The following is a 15,285-nucleotide window of genomic DNA, read 5'->3' as shown; positions in this document are numbered from 1 at the left end:
AGATAATCTTGTTTCTCATGGTCAGAGTCCTTTAGGTGTCTTTTGGCAAACTCCAAGCGGCCTGTTGTGCATTTCTACTGAGGAGTGGCTTCCGTCTGTCAACTCTGCTCTAAAGGTCTGATTGGTGGAGTGATACAGAGATAGTTGTACTTCTGGAAGGTTCACGCATCTTCAGAGGAACTCTGGAGCTCTGTCAGTGACCATTGGGGTCTTGTTCACCTCCCTGACCAAGGCCCTTCTCCCACAATTCCTCAGTTTGGCTGTGCAGCCAGCTCTAGAAGTCTTGTTTCCAAACTTCTTCCATTTAAGAATGATGGAGGCCACTGTGTTCTTGGGTACCTTCAATTCTGCCGAAAAAATGTTGGCACCCTTCCCCAGATCTGTGCCTTGGCACAATCCTGTCTGAGCTCTACAGAGAATTCCTTTGACCTCATGGCTTGATTTTTCAACTTCTTCCCCCCTGACATGCACTGTCAACTGAGACCTTTTTATATAGATCGGTGTGCCTTTCCAAATAATGTTGAATCAATTGAATATACCACAGTTGGACTCCCAAGTTATTGATCATCCTTGATGTTTCTATGGAAACAGGATGCACCTGAGCTAAATTGAGTCTCATAGCAAAGGGTGTGAATACTTGTATTTCTGTTTTTATTTTTATGTTTGCAAAAAATTGGTTTATTTCATCCATTTTAGAATAAGAGTGCAACAAAATATGGAAAAAGCCAAGGGGTCTGAATGCACTGCATATATTAGTTTATTTATTTAGAGACAAACTAAGATGCCTACACAACACACCCCGACACAATGTATGTTGTAGGAACATGCACAATTTATGGGAGACAATTTCATTCAAAGTTCATAATCTGGAATTATTGTACATCAATAGGAGAATGTAATTGATGTTTCTGTAAATATTGGGGTATCTAAGAACATGGATAATCAGTTATTAGCGCCATCTGCTTCCCCGTGCAGCATTGGACCTCAAACTAGGTCCTAGTCAGAGCCCTTGCCCAAAGATGGAAGCTGCCTATTTGTGAAAGCGACAATTCCAGTCCTGCTTCAAATGTGTAAGAAGAACTCTTTTGGCAGGTGTAAGAAGAACTCTTTTGGCAGGTGTAAGGGCCAGCTTGTGAGAGGAGGCTGGACTCTGCCCAACATTCTACATTTACTCAGTCAGTGTTTGAGAGAACATGTTAATAAAGAATTCCAGAACACTGTGAATTCTCATAGACTGATGCTGAGACTCACCCTGCACCTCACTGAGTGGAGTTTTTCATGGTCTACTAGTCATTGAATTCCACGACTGAGCCTTATCTACATCTACCATGAGAAACACAGACAGTGGAGATGTTCTGTCTGTCTCCTGCTCAAATCAAATTTTATTTGTCACATACACATGGTTAGCAGATGTTAGTGCGAGTGTAGCGAAATGCTTGTGCTTCTAGTTCCGACAATGCAGTAATAACCAACGAGTAATCTAACCTAACAATTCCAAAACTACTACCTTATACACAAGTGTAAAGGGATAAAGAATATGTACATAAAGATGTATGAATGAGTGATGGTACAGAACGGCATAGGCAAGATGTAGTAGATGGTATCGAGTACAGTATATACATATGAGATGAGTATGTAAACAAAGTGGCATAGTTTAAAGTGGCTAGTGATACATGTATTACATAAAGATGCAGTAGATGATATAGAGTACTTGTTTCGTTTATATGGAATTTGAAATAATTTTTACTTTTGATACTTAAGTATATTTAAAAACGAATACTTCTAGACTTTTACTCATAGTATTTTGCTGGATCAATTTTACTTGAGTCATTTTCTATTAAGATATCTTTACTTTGAGAGTGAGAGACTCTCCCCTATTTGACATTGATAACACCATCACTGTGAAACTATCCATTCTTCTGCCCCTGCACTAATAATGATAAACTCAGCCCAGTTGGTCATCACCCCGGTCAATCACCAGCTAACTGTTCATTGCCTAACTTTTGTTAACCCCTAAAAAGGACAACTGGGTATTTTCTAGAAAGTAAAACTTAGGGAAGCACTTTGCTAAATATAACACGTTTACATGCTAAATATAACATGTTTACATGCTAAATATTTACATTTACATTTAAGTCATTTAGCAGACACTCTTATCCAGAGCGACTTCACGTTTACATGCTCAATATAACACGTTTACATGCTAAATATTTACATTTACATTTAAGTCATTTAGCAGACACTCTTATCCAGAGCGACTTCACGTTTACATGCTCAATATAACACATTTACATGCTAAATATAACACGTTTACATGCTCAATATAACACGTTTACATGCTCAATATAACACGTTTACATGCTCAATATAACACGTTTACATGCTCAATATAACACGTTTACATGCTCAATATAACATGTTTACATGCTCAATATAACACGTTTACATGCTAAATATAACGCGTTTACATGCTAAATATAACATGTTTACATGCTAAATATTTACATTTACATTTAAGTCATTTAGCAGACGCTCTTATCCAGAGCGACTTCACGTTTACATGCTCAATATAACACGTTTACATGCTAAATATAACACGTTTACATGCTAAATATAACACATTTACATGCTCAATATAACACGTTTACATGCTCAATATAACACGTTTACATGCTCAATATAACACGTTTACATGCTCAATATAACACGTTTACATGCTCAATATAACACGTTTACATGCTCAATATAACACGTTTACATGCTCAATATAACACGTTTACATGCTCAATATAACACGTTTACATGCTCAATATAACACGTTTACATGCTAAATATAACACGTTTACATGCTAAATATAACACGTTTACATGCTAAATATAACACGTTTACATGCTAAATATAACACGTTTACATGCTCAATATAACACGTTTACATGCTAAATATAACACGTTTACATGCTCAATATAACACGTTTACATGCTAAATATAACACGTTTACATGCTCAATATAACACGTTTACATGCTCAATATAACACGTTTACATGCTCAATATAACACGTTTATAATAACATGCACGTTTACATGCTCAATATAACACGTTTACATGCTCAATATAACACGTTTACATGCTCAATATAACACGTTTACATGCTAATATAACACGTTTACATGCTCAATATAACACGTTTACATATAACACGTTTACATGCGTTTACATGCTAAAATATAACACGTTTACATGCTAAATATAACACGTTTACATGCTAAATATAACACGTTTACATGCTAAATATAACACGTTTACATGCTAAATATAACACGTTTACATGCTAAATATAACACGTTTACATGCTAAATATAACGCGTTTACATGCTCAATATAACACGTTTACATGCTAAATATAACACGTTTACATGCTCAATATAACACGTTTACATGCTCAATATAACACGTTTACATGCTCAATATAACACGTTTACATGAGTTTCCTGTTGTTTCAAATGGTCATTTTTATCTGCTCTGCAGTGATACACATTATTGTAGAAATCAAACACAGATTCGACCACAAAGACCAGGGAGGTTTTCCAATGCCTTGCAAAGAAAGGCACCTAAAAATGTAAAAACCGCTGACTTTTAATATCCCTTTGATCATGGTGAAGTTATTAATTACACTTTGGATGGTGAATCAATGCACCCAGTCTTTACAAATATACAGGACTCGTTTGCTGCAGAGGAAGGAAACAGCTCAGGGATTTCCCTGGGAGGCCAATGGTGACTTTAAAACAGTTGCAGAGTTTAATGGCTGTGATTGGAGAAAACTGAGGATGGATCAACATTGTGGTTACTCCACAATACTAACCTACATGACAGGGTGAAAAGAAGGAACCTTTCACAGAATACAAATATTCCAAAACATGCTGTTTGCAATAAGGCACTAAAATACAAAGTGTTATGTATTTGGTCTGTACCCGCTTTAAGTTAGTTTTAACAGTGGCCAAGTAGGATACTGTGGCTATTTGATCATAATGTACCATCAAAAACAATGAAGAAAATGCATCCCATAACATTTTAACATGGAAAAAGTTATCTCGTTCAGCCGACTGTAGCAAGCAATGTGTGGTGCTCAATGTAGGCCTACATTCCATCCAACTTTTGGAGGAAAAAACATGCAGGGTGTCACGACCTCCGCTGAAGTTGTCTCCCCTGCCTGTTGGGGCGGTGCTCAGCGGTCCTCGTCACCGGCCTACTAGCCGCCGCCGATTCCTTTTTCTGTTGCTTTTCTCTTATTAGTTGCACCTGTGTCTAATTGTGTTGTTCTGATGTGCTTCCTTATTTAAGGCTAGTGAACCCGCCCCTGTTTTGCGCGGTATTGATTTTGTGTTACGTGTTGTTGTCATTGGGTGTGTTCGTGCTCCAGACCGTGTACCCTGTGTTTTGGGTTGGTCCGTATTTTTCGCCCCCTGTGTTTTGGCCATTGGATTCTGGTGCCATATTAAAGTGCACGTTTCCCTGTGAAACTCTGCTCTCTGCGCCTGATTCTTACCTCACACACTCAGTCCCTCGTGACACGGGGCTTGACATTAACCTGTTTGTCCATATTAAAGTGCACGTTTCCCTGTGAAACTCTGCTCTCTGCGCCTGATTCTTACCTCACACACTCAGTCCCTCGTGACACGGGGCTTGACATTAACCTGTTTGTCCATATTAAAGTGCACGTTTCCCTGTGAAACTCTGCTCTCTGCGCCTGATTCTTACCTCACACACTCAGTCCCTCGTGACACGGGGCTTGACATTAACCTGTTTGTCCATATTAAAGTGCACGTTTCCCTGTGAAACTCTGCTCTCTGCGCCTGATTCTTACCTCACACACTCAGTCCCTCGTGACACGGGGCTTGACATTAACCTGTTTGTCCATATTAAAGTGCACGTTTCCCTGTGAAACTCTGCTCTCTGCGCCTGATTCTTACCTCACACACTCAGTCCCTCGTGACACGGGGCTTGACATTAACCTGTTTGTCCATATTAAAGTGCACGTTTCCCTGTGAAACTCTGCTCTCTGCGCCTGATTCTTACCTCACACACTCAGTCCCTCGTGACACGGGGCTTGACATTAACCTGTTTGTCCATATTAAAGTGCACGTTTCCCTGTGAAACTCTGCTCTCTGCGCCTGATTCTTACCTCACACACTCAGTCCCTCGTGACACGGGGCTTGACATTAACCTGTTTGTCCATATTAAAGTGCACGTTTCCCTGTGAAACTCTGCTCTCTGCGCCTGATTCTTACCTCACACACTCAGTCCCTCGTGACACGGGGCTTGACATTAACCTGTTTGTCCATATTAAAGTGCACGTTTCCCTGTGAAACTCTGCTCTCTGCGCCTGATTCTTACCTCACACACTCAGTCCCTCGTGACACGGGGCTTGACATTAACCTGTTTGTCCATATTAAAGTGCACGTTTCCCTGTGAAACTCTGCTCTCTGCGCCTGATTCTTACCTCACACACTCAGTCCCTCGTGACACGGGGCTTGACATTAACCTGTTTGTCCATATTAAAGTGCACGTTTCCCTGTGAAACTCTGCTCTCTGCGCCTGATTCTTACCTCACACACTCAGTCCCTCGTGACACGGGGCTTGACATTAACCTGTTTGTCCATATTAAAGTGCACGTTTCCCTGTGAAACGCTGCTCTCTGCGCCTGATTCTTACCTCACACACTCAGTCCCTCGTGACACGGGGCTTGACATTAACCTGTTTGTCCATATTAAAGTGCACGTTTCCCTGTGAAACTCTGCTCTCTGCGCCTGATTCTTACCTCACACACTCAGTCCCTCGTGACACGGGGCTTGACATTAACCTGTTTGTCCATATTAAAGTGCACGTTTCCCTGTGAAACTCTGCTCTCTGCGCCTGATTCTTACCTCACACACTCAGTCCCTCGTGACACGGGGCTTGACATTAACCTGTTTGTCCATATTAAAGTGCACGTTTCCCTGTGAAACTCTGCTCTCTGCGCCTGATTCTTACCTCACACACTCAGTCCCTCGTGACACGGGGCTTGACATTAACCTGTTTGTCCATATTAAAGTGCACGTTTCCCTGTGAAACTCTGCTCTCTGCGCCTGATTCTTACCTCACACACTCAGTCCCTCGTGACACGGGGCTTGACATTAACCTGTTTGTCCATATTAAAGTGCACGTTTCCCTGTGAAACTCTGCTCTCTGCGCCTGATTCTTACCTCACACACTCAGTCCCTCGTGACACGGGGCTTGACATTAACCTGTTTGTCCATATTAAAGTGCACGTTTCCCTGTGAAACTCTGCTCTCTGCGCCTGATTCTTACCTCACACACTCAGTCCCTCGTGACACGGGGCTTGACATTAACCTGTTTGTCCATATTAAAGTGCACGTTTCCCTGTGAAACTCTGCTCTCTGCGCCTGATTCTTACCTCACACACTCAGTCCTGATTGACATTACCTATTAAAGTGCACGTTTCCCTGTGAAACTCTGCTCTCTGCGCCTGATTCTTACCTCACACACTCAGTCCCTCGTGACACGGGGCTTGACATTAACCTGTTTGTCCATATTAAAGTGCACGTTTCCCTGTGAAACTCTGCTCTCTGCGCCTGATTCTTACCTCACACACTCAGTCCCTCGTGACACGGGGCTTGACATTAACCTGTTTGTCCATATTAAAGTGCACGTTTCCCTGTGAAACTCTGCTCTCTGCGCCTGATTCTTACCTCACACACTCAGTCCCTCGTGACACGGGGCTTGACATTAACCTGTTTGTCCATATTAAAGTGCACGTTTCCCTGTGAAACGCTGCTCTCTGCGCCTGATTCTTACCTCACACACTCAGTCCCTCGTGACACGGGGCTTGACATTAACCTGTTTGTCCATATTAAAGTGCACGTTTCCCTGTGAAACTCTGCTCTCTGCGCCTGATTCTTACCTCACACACTCAGTCCCTCGTGACACGGGGCTTGACATTAACCTGTTTGTCCATATTAAAGTGCACGTTTCCCTGTGAAACTCTGCTCTCTGCGCCTGATTCTTACCTCACACACTCAGTCCCTCGTGACACGGGGCTTGACATTAACCTGTTTGTCCATATTAAAGTGCACGTTTCCCTGTGAAACTCTGCTCTCTGCGCCTGATTCTTACCTCACACACTCAGTCCCTCGTGACACGGGGCTTGACATTAACCTGTTTGTCCATATTAAAGTGCACGTTTCCCTGTGAAACTCTGCTCTCTGCGCCTGATTCTTACCTCACACACTCAGTCCCTCGTGACACGGGGCTTGACATTAACCTGTTTGTCCATATTAAAGTGCACGTTTCCCTGTGAAACTCTGCTCTCTGCGCCTGATTCTTACCTCACACACTCAGTCCCTCGTGACACGGGGCTTGACATTAACCTGTTTGTCCATATTAAAGTGCACGTTTCCCTGTGAAACTCTGCTCTCTGCGCCTGATTCTTACCTCACACACTCAGTCCCTCGTGACACGGGGCTTGACATTAACCTGTTTGTCCATATTAAAGTGCACGTTTCCCTGTGAAACTCTGCTCTCTGCGCCTGATTCTTACCTCACACACTCAGTCCCTCGTGACACGGGGCTTGACATTAACCTGTTTGTCCATATTAAAGTGCACGTTTCCCTGTGAAACTCTGCTCTCTGCGCCTGATTCTTACCTCACACACTCAGTCCCTCGTGACACGGGGCTTGACATTAACCTGTTTGTCCATATTAAAGTGCACGTTTCCCTGTGAAACTCTGCTCTCTGCGCCTGATTCTTACCTCACACACTCAGTCCCTCGTGACACGGGGCTTGACATTAACCTGTTTGTCCATATTAAAGTGCACGTTTCCCTGTGAAACTCTGCTCTCTGCGCCTGATTCTTACCTCACACACTCAGTCCCTCGTGACACGGGGCTTGACATTAACCTGTTTGTCCATATTAAAGTGCACGTTTCCCTGTGAAACTCTGCTCTCTGCGCCTGATTCTTACCTCACACACTCAGTCCCTCGTGACACGGGGCTTGACATTAACCTGTTTGTCCATATTAAAGTGCACGTTTCCCTGTGAAACTCTGCTCTCTGCGCCTGATTCTTACCTCACACACTCAGTCCCTCGTGACACGGGGCTTGACATTAACCTGTTTGTCCATATTAAAGTGCACGTTTCCCTGTGAAACTCTGCTCTCTGCGCCTGATTCTTACCTCACACACTCAGTCCCTCGTGACACGGGGCTTGACATTAACCTGTTTGTCCATATTAAAGTGCACGTTTCCCTGTGAAACTCTGCTCTCTGCGCCTGATTCTTACCTCACACACTCAGTCCCTCGTGACACGGGGCTTGACATTAACCTGTTTGTCCATATTAAAGTGCACGTTTCCCTGTGAAACTCTGCTCTCTGCGCCTGATTCTTACCTCACACACTCAGTCCCTCGTGACACGGGGCTTGACATTAACCTGTTTGTCCATATTAAAGTGCACGTTTCCCTGTGAAACTCTGCTCTCTGCGCCTGATTCTTACCTCACACACTCAGTCCCTCGTGACACGGGGCTTGACATTAACCTGTTTGTCCATATTAAAGTGCACGTTTCCCTGTGAAACTCTGCTCTCTGCGCCTGATTCTTACCTCACACACTCAGTCCCTCGTGACACGGGGCTTGACATTAACCTGTTTGTCCATATTAAAGTGCACGTTTCCCTGTGAAACTCTGCTCTCTGCGCCTGATTCTTACCTCACACACTCAGTCCCTCGTGACACGGGGCTTGACATTAACCTGTTTGTCCATATTAAAGTGCACGTTTCCCTGTGAAACTCTGCTCTCTGCGCCTGATTCTTACCTCACACACTCAGTCCCTCGTGACACGGGGCTTGACATTAACCTGTTTGTCCATATTAAAGTGCACGTTTCCCTGTGAAACTCTGCTCTCTGCGCCTGATTCTTACCTCACACACTCAGTCCCTCGTGACACGGGGCTTGACATTAACCTGTTTGTCCATATTAAAGTGCACGTTTCCCTGTGAAACTCTGCTCTCTGCGCCTGATTCTTACCTCACACACTCAGTCCCTCGTGACACGGGGCTTGACATTAACCTGTTTGTCCATATTAAAGTGCACGTTTCCCTGTGAAACTCTGCTCTCTGCGCCTGATTCTTACCTCACACACTCAGTCCCTCGTGACACGGGGCTTGACATTAACCTGTTTGTCCATATTAAAGTGCACGTTTCCCTGTGAAACTCTGCTCTCTGCGCCTGATTCTTACCTCACACACTCAGTCCCTCGTGACACGGGGCTTGACATTAACCTGTTTGTCCATATTAAAGTGCACGTTTCCCTGTGAAACTCTGCTCTCTGCGCCTGATTCTTACCTCACACACTCAGTCCCTCGTGACACGGGGCTTGACATTAACCTGTTTGTCCATATTAAAGTGCACGTTTCCCTGTGAAACTCTGCTCTCTGCGCCTGATTCTTACCTCACACACTCAGTCCCTCGTGACACGGGGCTTGACATTAACCTGTTTGTCCATATTAAAGTGCACGTTTCCCTGTGAAACTCTGCTCTCTGCGCCTGATTCTTACCTCACACACTCAGTCCCTCGTGACACGGGGCTTGACATTAACCTGTTTGTCCATATTAAAGTGCACGTTTCCCTGTGAAACTCTGCTCTCTGCGCCTGATTCTTACCTCACACACTCAGTCCCTCGTGACACGGGGCTTGACATTAACCTGTTTGTCCATATTAAAGTGCACGTTTCCCTGTGAAACTCTGCTCTCTGCGCCTGATTCTTACCTCACACACTCAGTCCCTCGTGACACGGGGCTTGACATTAACCTGTTTGTCCATATTAAAGTGCACGTTTCCCTGTGAAACTCTGCTCTCTGCGCCTGATTCTTACCTCACACACTCAGTCCCTCGTGACACGGGGCTTGACATTAACCTGTTTGTCCATATTAAAGTGCACGTTTCCCTGTGAAACTCTGCTCTCTGCGCCTGATTCTTACCTCACACACTCAGTCCCTCGTGACACGGGGCTTGACATTAACCTGTTTGTCCATATTAAAGTGCACGTTTCCCTGTGAAACTCTGCTCTCTGCGCCTGATTCTTACCTCACACACTCAGTCCCTCGTGACACGGGGCTTGACATTAACCTGTTTGTCCATATTAAAGTGCACGTTTCCCTGTGAAACTCTGCTCTCTGCGCCTGATTCTTACCTCACACACTCAGTCCCTCGTGACACGGGGCTTGACATTAACCTGTTTGTCCATATTAAAGTGCACGTTTCCCTGTGAAACTCTGCTCTCTGCGCCTGATTCTTACCTCACACACTCAGTCCCTCGTGACACGGGGCTTGACATTAACCTGTTTGTCCATATTAAAGTGCACGTTTCCCTGTGAAACTCTGCTCTCTGCGCCTGATTCTTACCTCACACACTCAGTCCCTCGTGACACGGGGCTTGACATTAACCTGTTTGTCCATATTAAAGTGCACGTTTCCCTGTGAAACTCTGCTCTCTGCGCCTGATTCTTACCTCACACACTCAGTCCCTCGTGACACGGGGCTTGACATTAACCTGTTTGTCCATATTAAAGTGCACGTTTCCCTGTGAAACTCTGCTCTCTGCGCCTGATTCTTACCTCACACACTCAGTCCCTCGTGACACGGGGCTTGACATTAACCTGTTTGTCCATATTAAAGTGCACGTTTCCCTGTGAAACTCTGCTCTCTGCGCCTGATTCTTACCTCACACACTCAGTCCCTCGTGACACGGGGCTTGACATTAACCTGTTTGTCCATATTAAAGTGCACGTTTCCCTGTGAAACTCTGCTCTCTGCGCCTGATTCTTACCTCACACACTCAGTCCCTCGTGACACGGGGCTTGACATTAACCTGTTTGTCCATATTAAAGTGCACGTTTCCCTGTGAAACTCTGCTCTCTGCGCCTGATTCTTACCTCACACACTCAGTCCCTCGTGACACGGGGCTTGACATTAACCTGTTTGTCCATATTAAAGTGCACGTTTCCCTGTGAAACTCTGCTCTCTGCGCCTGATTCTTACCTCACACACTCAGTCCCTCGTGACACGGGGCTTGACATTAACCTGTTTGTCCATATTAAAGTGCACGTTTCCCTGTGAAACTCTGCTCTCTGCGCCTGATTCTTACCTCACACACTCAGTCCCTCGTGACACGGGGCTTGACATTAACCTGTTTGTCCATATTAAAGTGCACGTTTCCCTGTGAAACTCTGCTCTCTGCGCCTGATTCTTACCTCACACACTCAGTCCCTCGTGACACGGGGCTTGACATTAACCTGTTTGTCCATATTAAAGTGCACGTTTCCCTGTGAAACTCTGCTCTCTGCGCCTGATTCTTACCTCACACACTCAGTCCCTCGTGACACGGGGCTTGACATTAACCTGTTTGTCCATATTAAAGTGCACGTTTCCCTGTGAAACTCTGCTCTCTGCGCCTGATTCTTACCTCACACACTCAGTCCCTCGTGACACGGGGCTTGACATTAACCTGTTTGTCCATATTAAAGTGCACGTTTCCCTGTGAAACTCTGCTCTCTGCGCCTGATTCTTACCTCACACACTCAGTCCCTCGTGACACGGGGCTTGACATTAACCTGTTTGTCCATATTAAAGTGCACGTTTCCCTGTGAAACTCTGCTCTCTGCGCCTGATTCTTACCTCACACACTCAGTCCCTCGTGACACGGGGCTTGACATTAACCTGTTTGTCCATATTAAAGTGCACGTTTCCCTGTGAAACTCTGCTCTCTGCGCCTGATTCTTACCTCACACACTCAGTCCCTCGTGACACGGGGCTTGACATTAACCTGTTTGTCCATATTAAAGTGCACGTTTCCCTGTGAAACTCTGCTCTCTGCGCCTGATTCTTACCTCACACACTCAGTCCCTCGTGACACGGGGCTTGACATTAACCTGTTTGTCCATATTAAAGTGCACGTTTCCCTGTGAAACTCTGCTCTCTGCGCCTGATTCTTACCTCACACACTCAGTCCCTCGTGACACGGGGCTTGACATTAACCTGTTTGTCCATATTAAAGTGCACGTTTCCCTGTGAAACTCTGCTCTCTGCGCCTGATTCTTACCTCACACACTCAGTCCCTCGTGACACGGGGCTTGACATTAACCTGTTTGTCCATATTAAAGTGCACGTTTCCCTGTGAAACTCTGCTCTCTGCGCCTGATTCTTACCTCACACACTCAGTCCCTCGTGACACGGGGCTTGACATTAACCTGTTTGTCCATATTAAAGTGCACGTTTCCCTGTGAAACTCTGCTCTCTGCGCCTGATTCTTACCTCACACACTCAGTCCCTCGTGACACGGGGCTTGACATTAACCTGTTTGTCCATATTAAAGTGCACGTTTCCCTGTGAAACTCTGCTCTCTGCGCCTGATTCTTACCTCACACACTCAGTCCCTCGTGACACGGGGCTTGACATTAACCTGTTTGTCCATATTAAAGTGCACGTTTCCCTGTGAAACTCTGCTCTCTGCGCCTGATTCTTACCTCACACACTCAGTCCCTCGTGACACGGGGCTTGACATTAACCTGTTTGTCCACTTGTCCTTCAGATAGGGAAGTGACTGAAAATATTGTGGCGTACGATACCAGAAACCACTTTTCAAAATAGGGTGCATTATTATTGCAGAGAATCAGATACATTATGCTACCCTCTGCCTATTGGCTACTCATCTTATTCAATCCTGTCTCAAAATACAACACTGCCCCTTTAAGACAATAAAAATCCCCTTTTCAAATATGTCTCAAACATTCACTCCCCCATTTGCTGACTACAAATGATCTATAACTGGGCTAATAACTCACTAACAAAGGATAGCAAAGGATAGAAACTAAATGTGCACACGTGGATACATGCAGTTCTCCCTTTGATCTCAAAACAAGCACATTTACTCAAGACCGATCATGCTGGAAATACAGTCCAATTCAAAGTAAATGGCACAGATCCATATATGGAAATGGTCTATTTGCATATAGGCCGACTGCAGCTCTTTTGGGTATGTTGCACTGGTCTGTGTAGTCTATCTAGTGTACTGGCTGAGTCATGCACAATAGGATCCTAGTCCGAAGCGCTCTGCCTACAACATTTCTTGCATAGTTCTTCTTGTTTAGGTATGAAAGTGGCAAATGCTGCTGTTGATTCGATCACAATTGCCAAAGTAAAGGGAAACGTTGATCGTGTTAACTAACGGAAAACTCTCAAGTGAATGAAGTTCAATCTCGGGCTTCTTTCCGTGGGCTGATATTTCTTCTGCGAGGCAGTCTCAGGCTACTGCGCAGGCACGCAGTTTAGAGGGAATATTGCTGAGTACCACTCTAAACATTTTCAAGCATGGTGGTTGCTGCAACATGTTATGGGTATGCTTGTCATTGGCAAGGACTAGGGAGTTTTTTTTAGGATTAAAAAAAGTAACGGAATGGAGCGAAGCACATGCTAAATCCTAGAGGAAAACCTGGTTCAGTCTGCTTTCCACCAGACACTTGGAGACAAATTCAACTTTCAGCAGGACAATAACCCAAAACACAAGGCCAAATATCCACTGGAGTTGTTTACCAAGATGACATTGAATGTTCCTGAGTGGCTTATTTACATCTTTGGCATGAATATCTATGACAAGACTTGAAAATGGCTGTCTAGCAATGATCAACAACCAACTTGACAGAGTTTGAAGAATAATGGGCAAATATTGAACAATCCTGGTGTGAAAAGCTTTTAGAGTCTTACCCAGAAAGACTGACAGTTGTAATCGTTGCCAAAGGTGATTCTATTGACTCGGGGTGTTGAAGCTAAACAACAGTGTTTTATTTTCCATTTAATAACACGTTTGTATTTTTCTTCCACTTTGAAATTACAGTATTTTGTTTAAATCGTTGACCAAAAAATGACAAGTCCATTCGAGACCGTATGCACATTCGTGAGCCTAGCATCTCCCTTGAACACAGGTGGTGGATGTCAACACCCCTCATCGAATGTTTTAAAAAGTGTTCAAATAACAATATGTATCCACCAATCCAAAGAGAGGAATAGGCGTGAGACAGCCCGCCGTTCCGCTCTGTGGACAATGAATCCCATTGTTAGGGCGACAACACAAGTATCTTGTCATTATATCCAGTATCTACACACACACACACACACACACACACACACACACACACACACACACACACACACACACACACACACACACACACACACACACACACACACACACACACACACACACACACACACACACACACACACACACACACACACACACACAGTGGAACACATGCGGATGAAAGTTGGGGGAAGGAATTTTTCACGTGGGCGTAGGATCTCGACTGTAGTTTGAGTTTATTGATTCCAGCAGATAAGTTATGGAGAATTTATATCATTAACACATTACTCACTTAAAGTACATAATACATGGAGCTTTACCAGAGACTGAAGAGGAAGTGAGACACTCCACTCGAAAGTCAATGAACTAACTAGATCAGACCCAGCTGCTATTGCATTGGTGTCTATGGAAGACTACACCATTACAAGTAGACTTGAACTGACCATTATTTTCAATGGAAATGGCCTGAGTGAACTATCTTCATTCATCCACCATATACTTTACTGATGTGATGTGATGTTGTCCCAGTGCTCTGCTGGTCAGGACTTTTGCCTAGTTCCAAGGCTCTCTGTCTTAGAAGCCAGCTTCAATGTATCGGCTATTCAGTTTGCTATTTTTGTCAGTTACTTCTATACAATTGTGTGTATGTTTCACGGTGACGGGCATTGAAGGAGTTTCTCATAGAAAACGCTGATAAAGTTGAGGCAACACAACAATAGATACAACACATTTGACATATTTTATTCTAGATGTATTAGAGTTGATTTATACCTCGTCCACATGGGTTGGACACTGACATTCATGAATAAACAAAAGGGATTTCATTACAAAAAAAACATTTGAAAATGATTCATTTGCACATAGAAGCACAACACCAACGGTCCGATCCTCATTAGATCATGTAACATTACATGAAGCCCGCCATTTTGTTGAAATCCTGAATAAGTCGTCCTTCAACAGCTCAGAACAGGTGCATGGAGAATAGTTCTATGCATATCCTTTCTTCAAAGGCTATTTGTTGTGGTGCAAAGCATGTCAGAAAACCCATTTGTATTTGTCTCGTAGGCTAAACTCATTTGCCATGTCTCTAGA

Source organism: Oncorhynchus keta, unplaced genomic scaffold, assembly GCF_023373465.1.
Source record: "Oncorhynchus keta strain PuntledgeMale-10-30-2019 unplaced genomic scaffold, Oket_V2 Un_contig_1027_pilon_pilon, whole genome shotgun sequence".
NCBI lineage: Eukaryota > Metazoa > Chordata > Actinopteri > Salmoniformes > Salmonidae > Oncorhynchus > Oncorhynchus keta.
The sequence above is the reverse complement of the archived record's forward strand: the minus strand, read 5'-3'. Positions refer to the sequence as shown.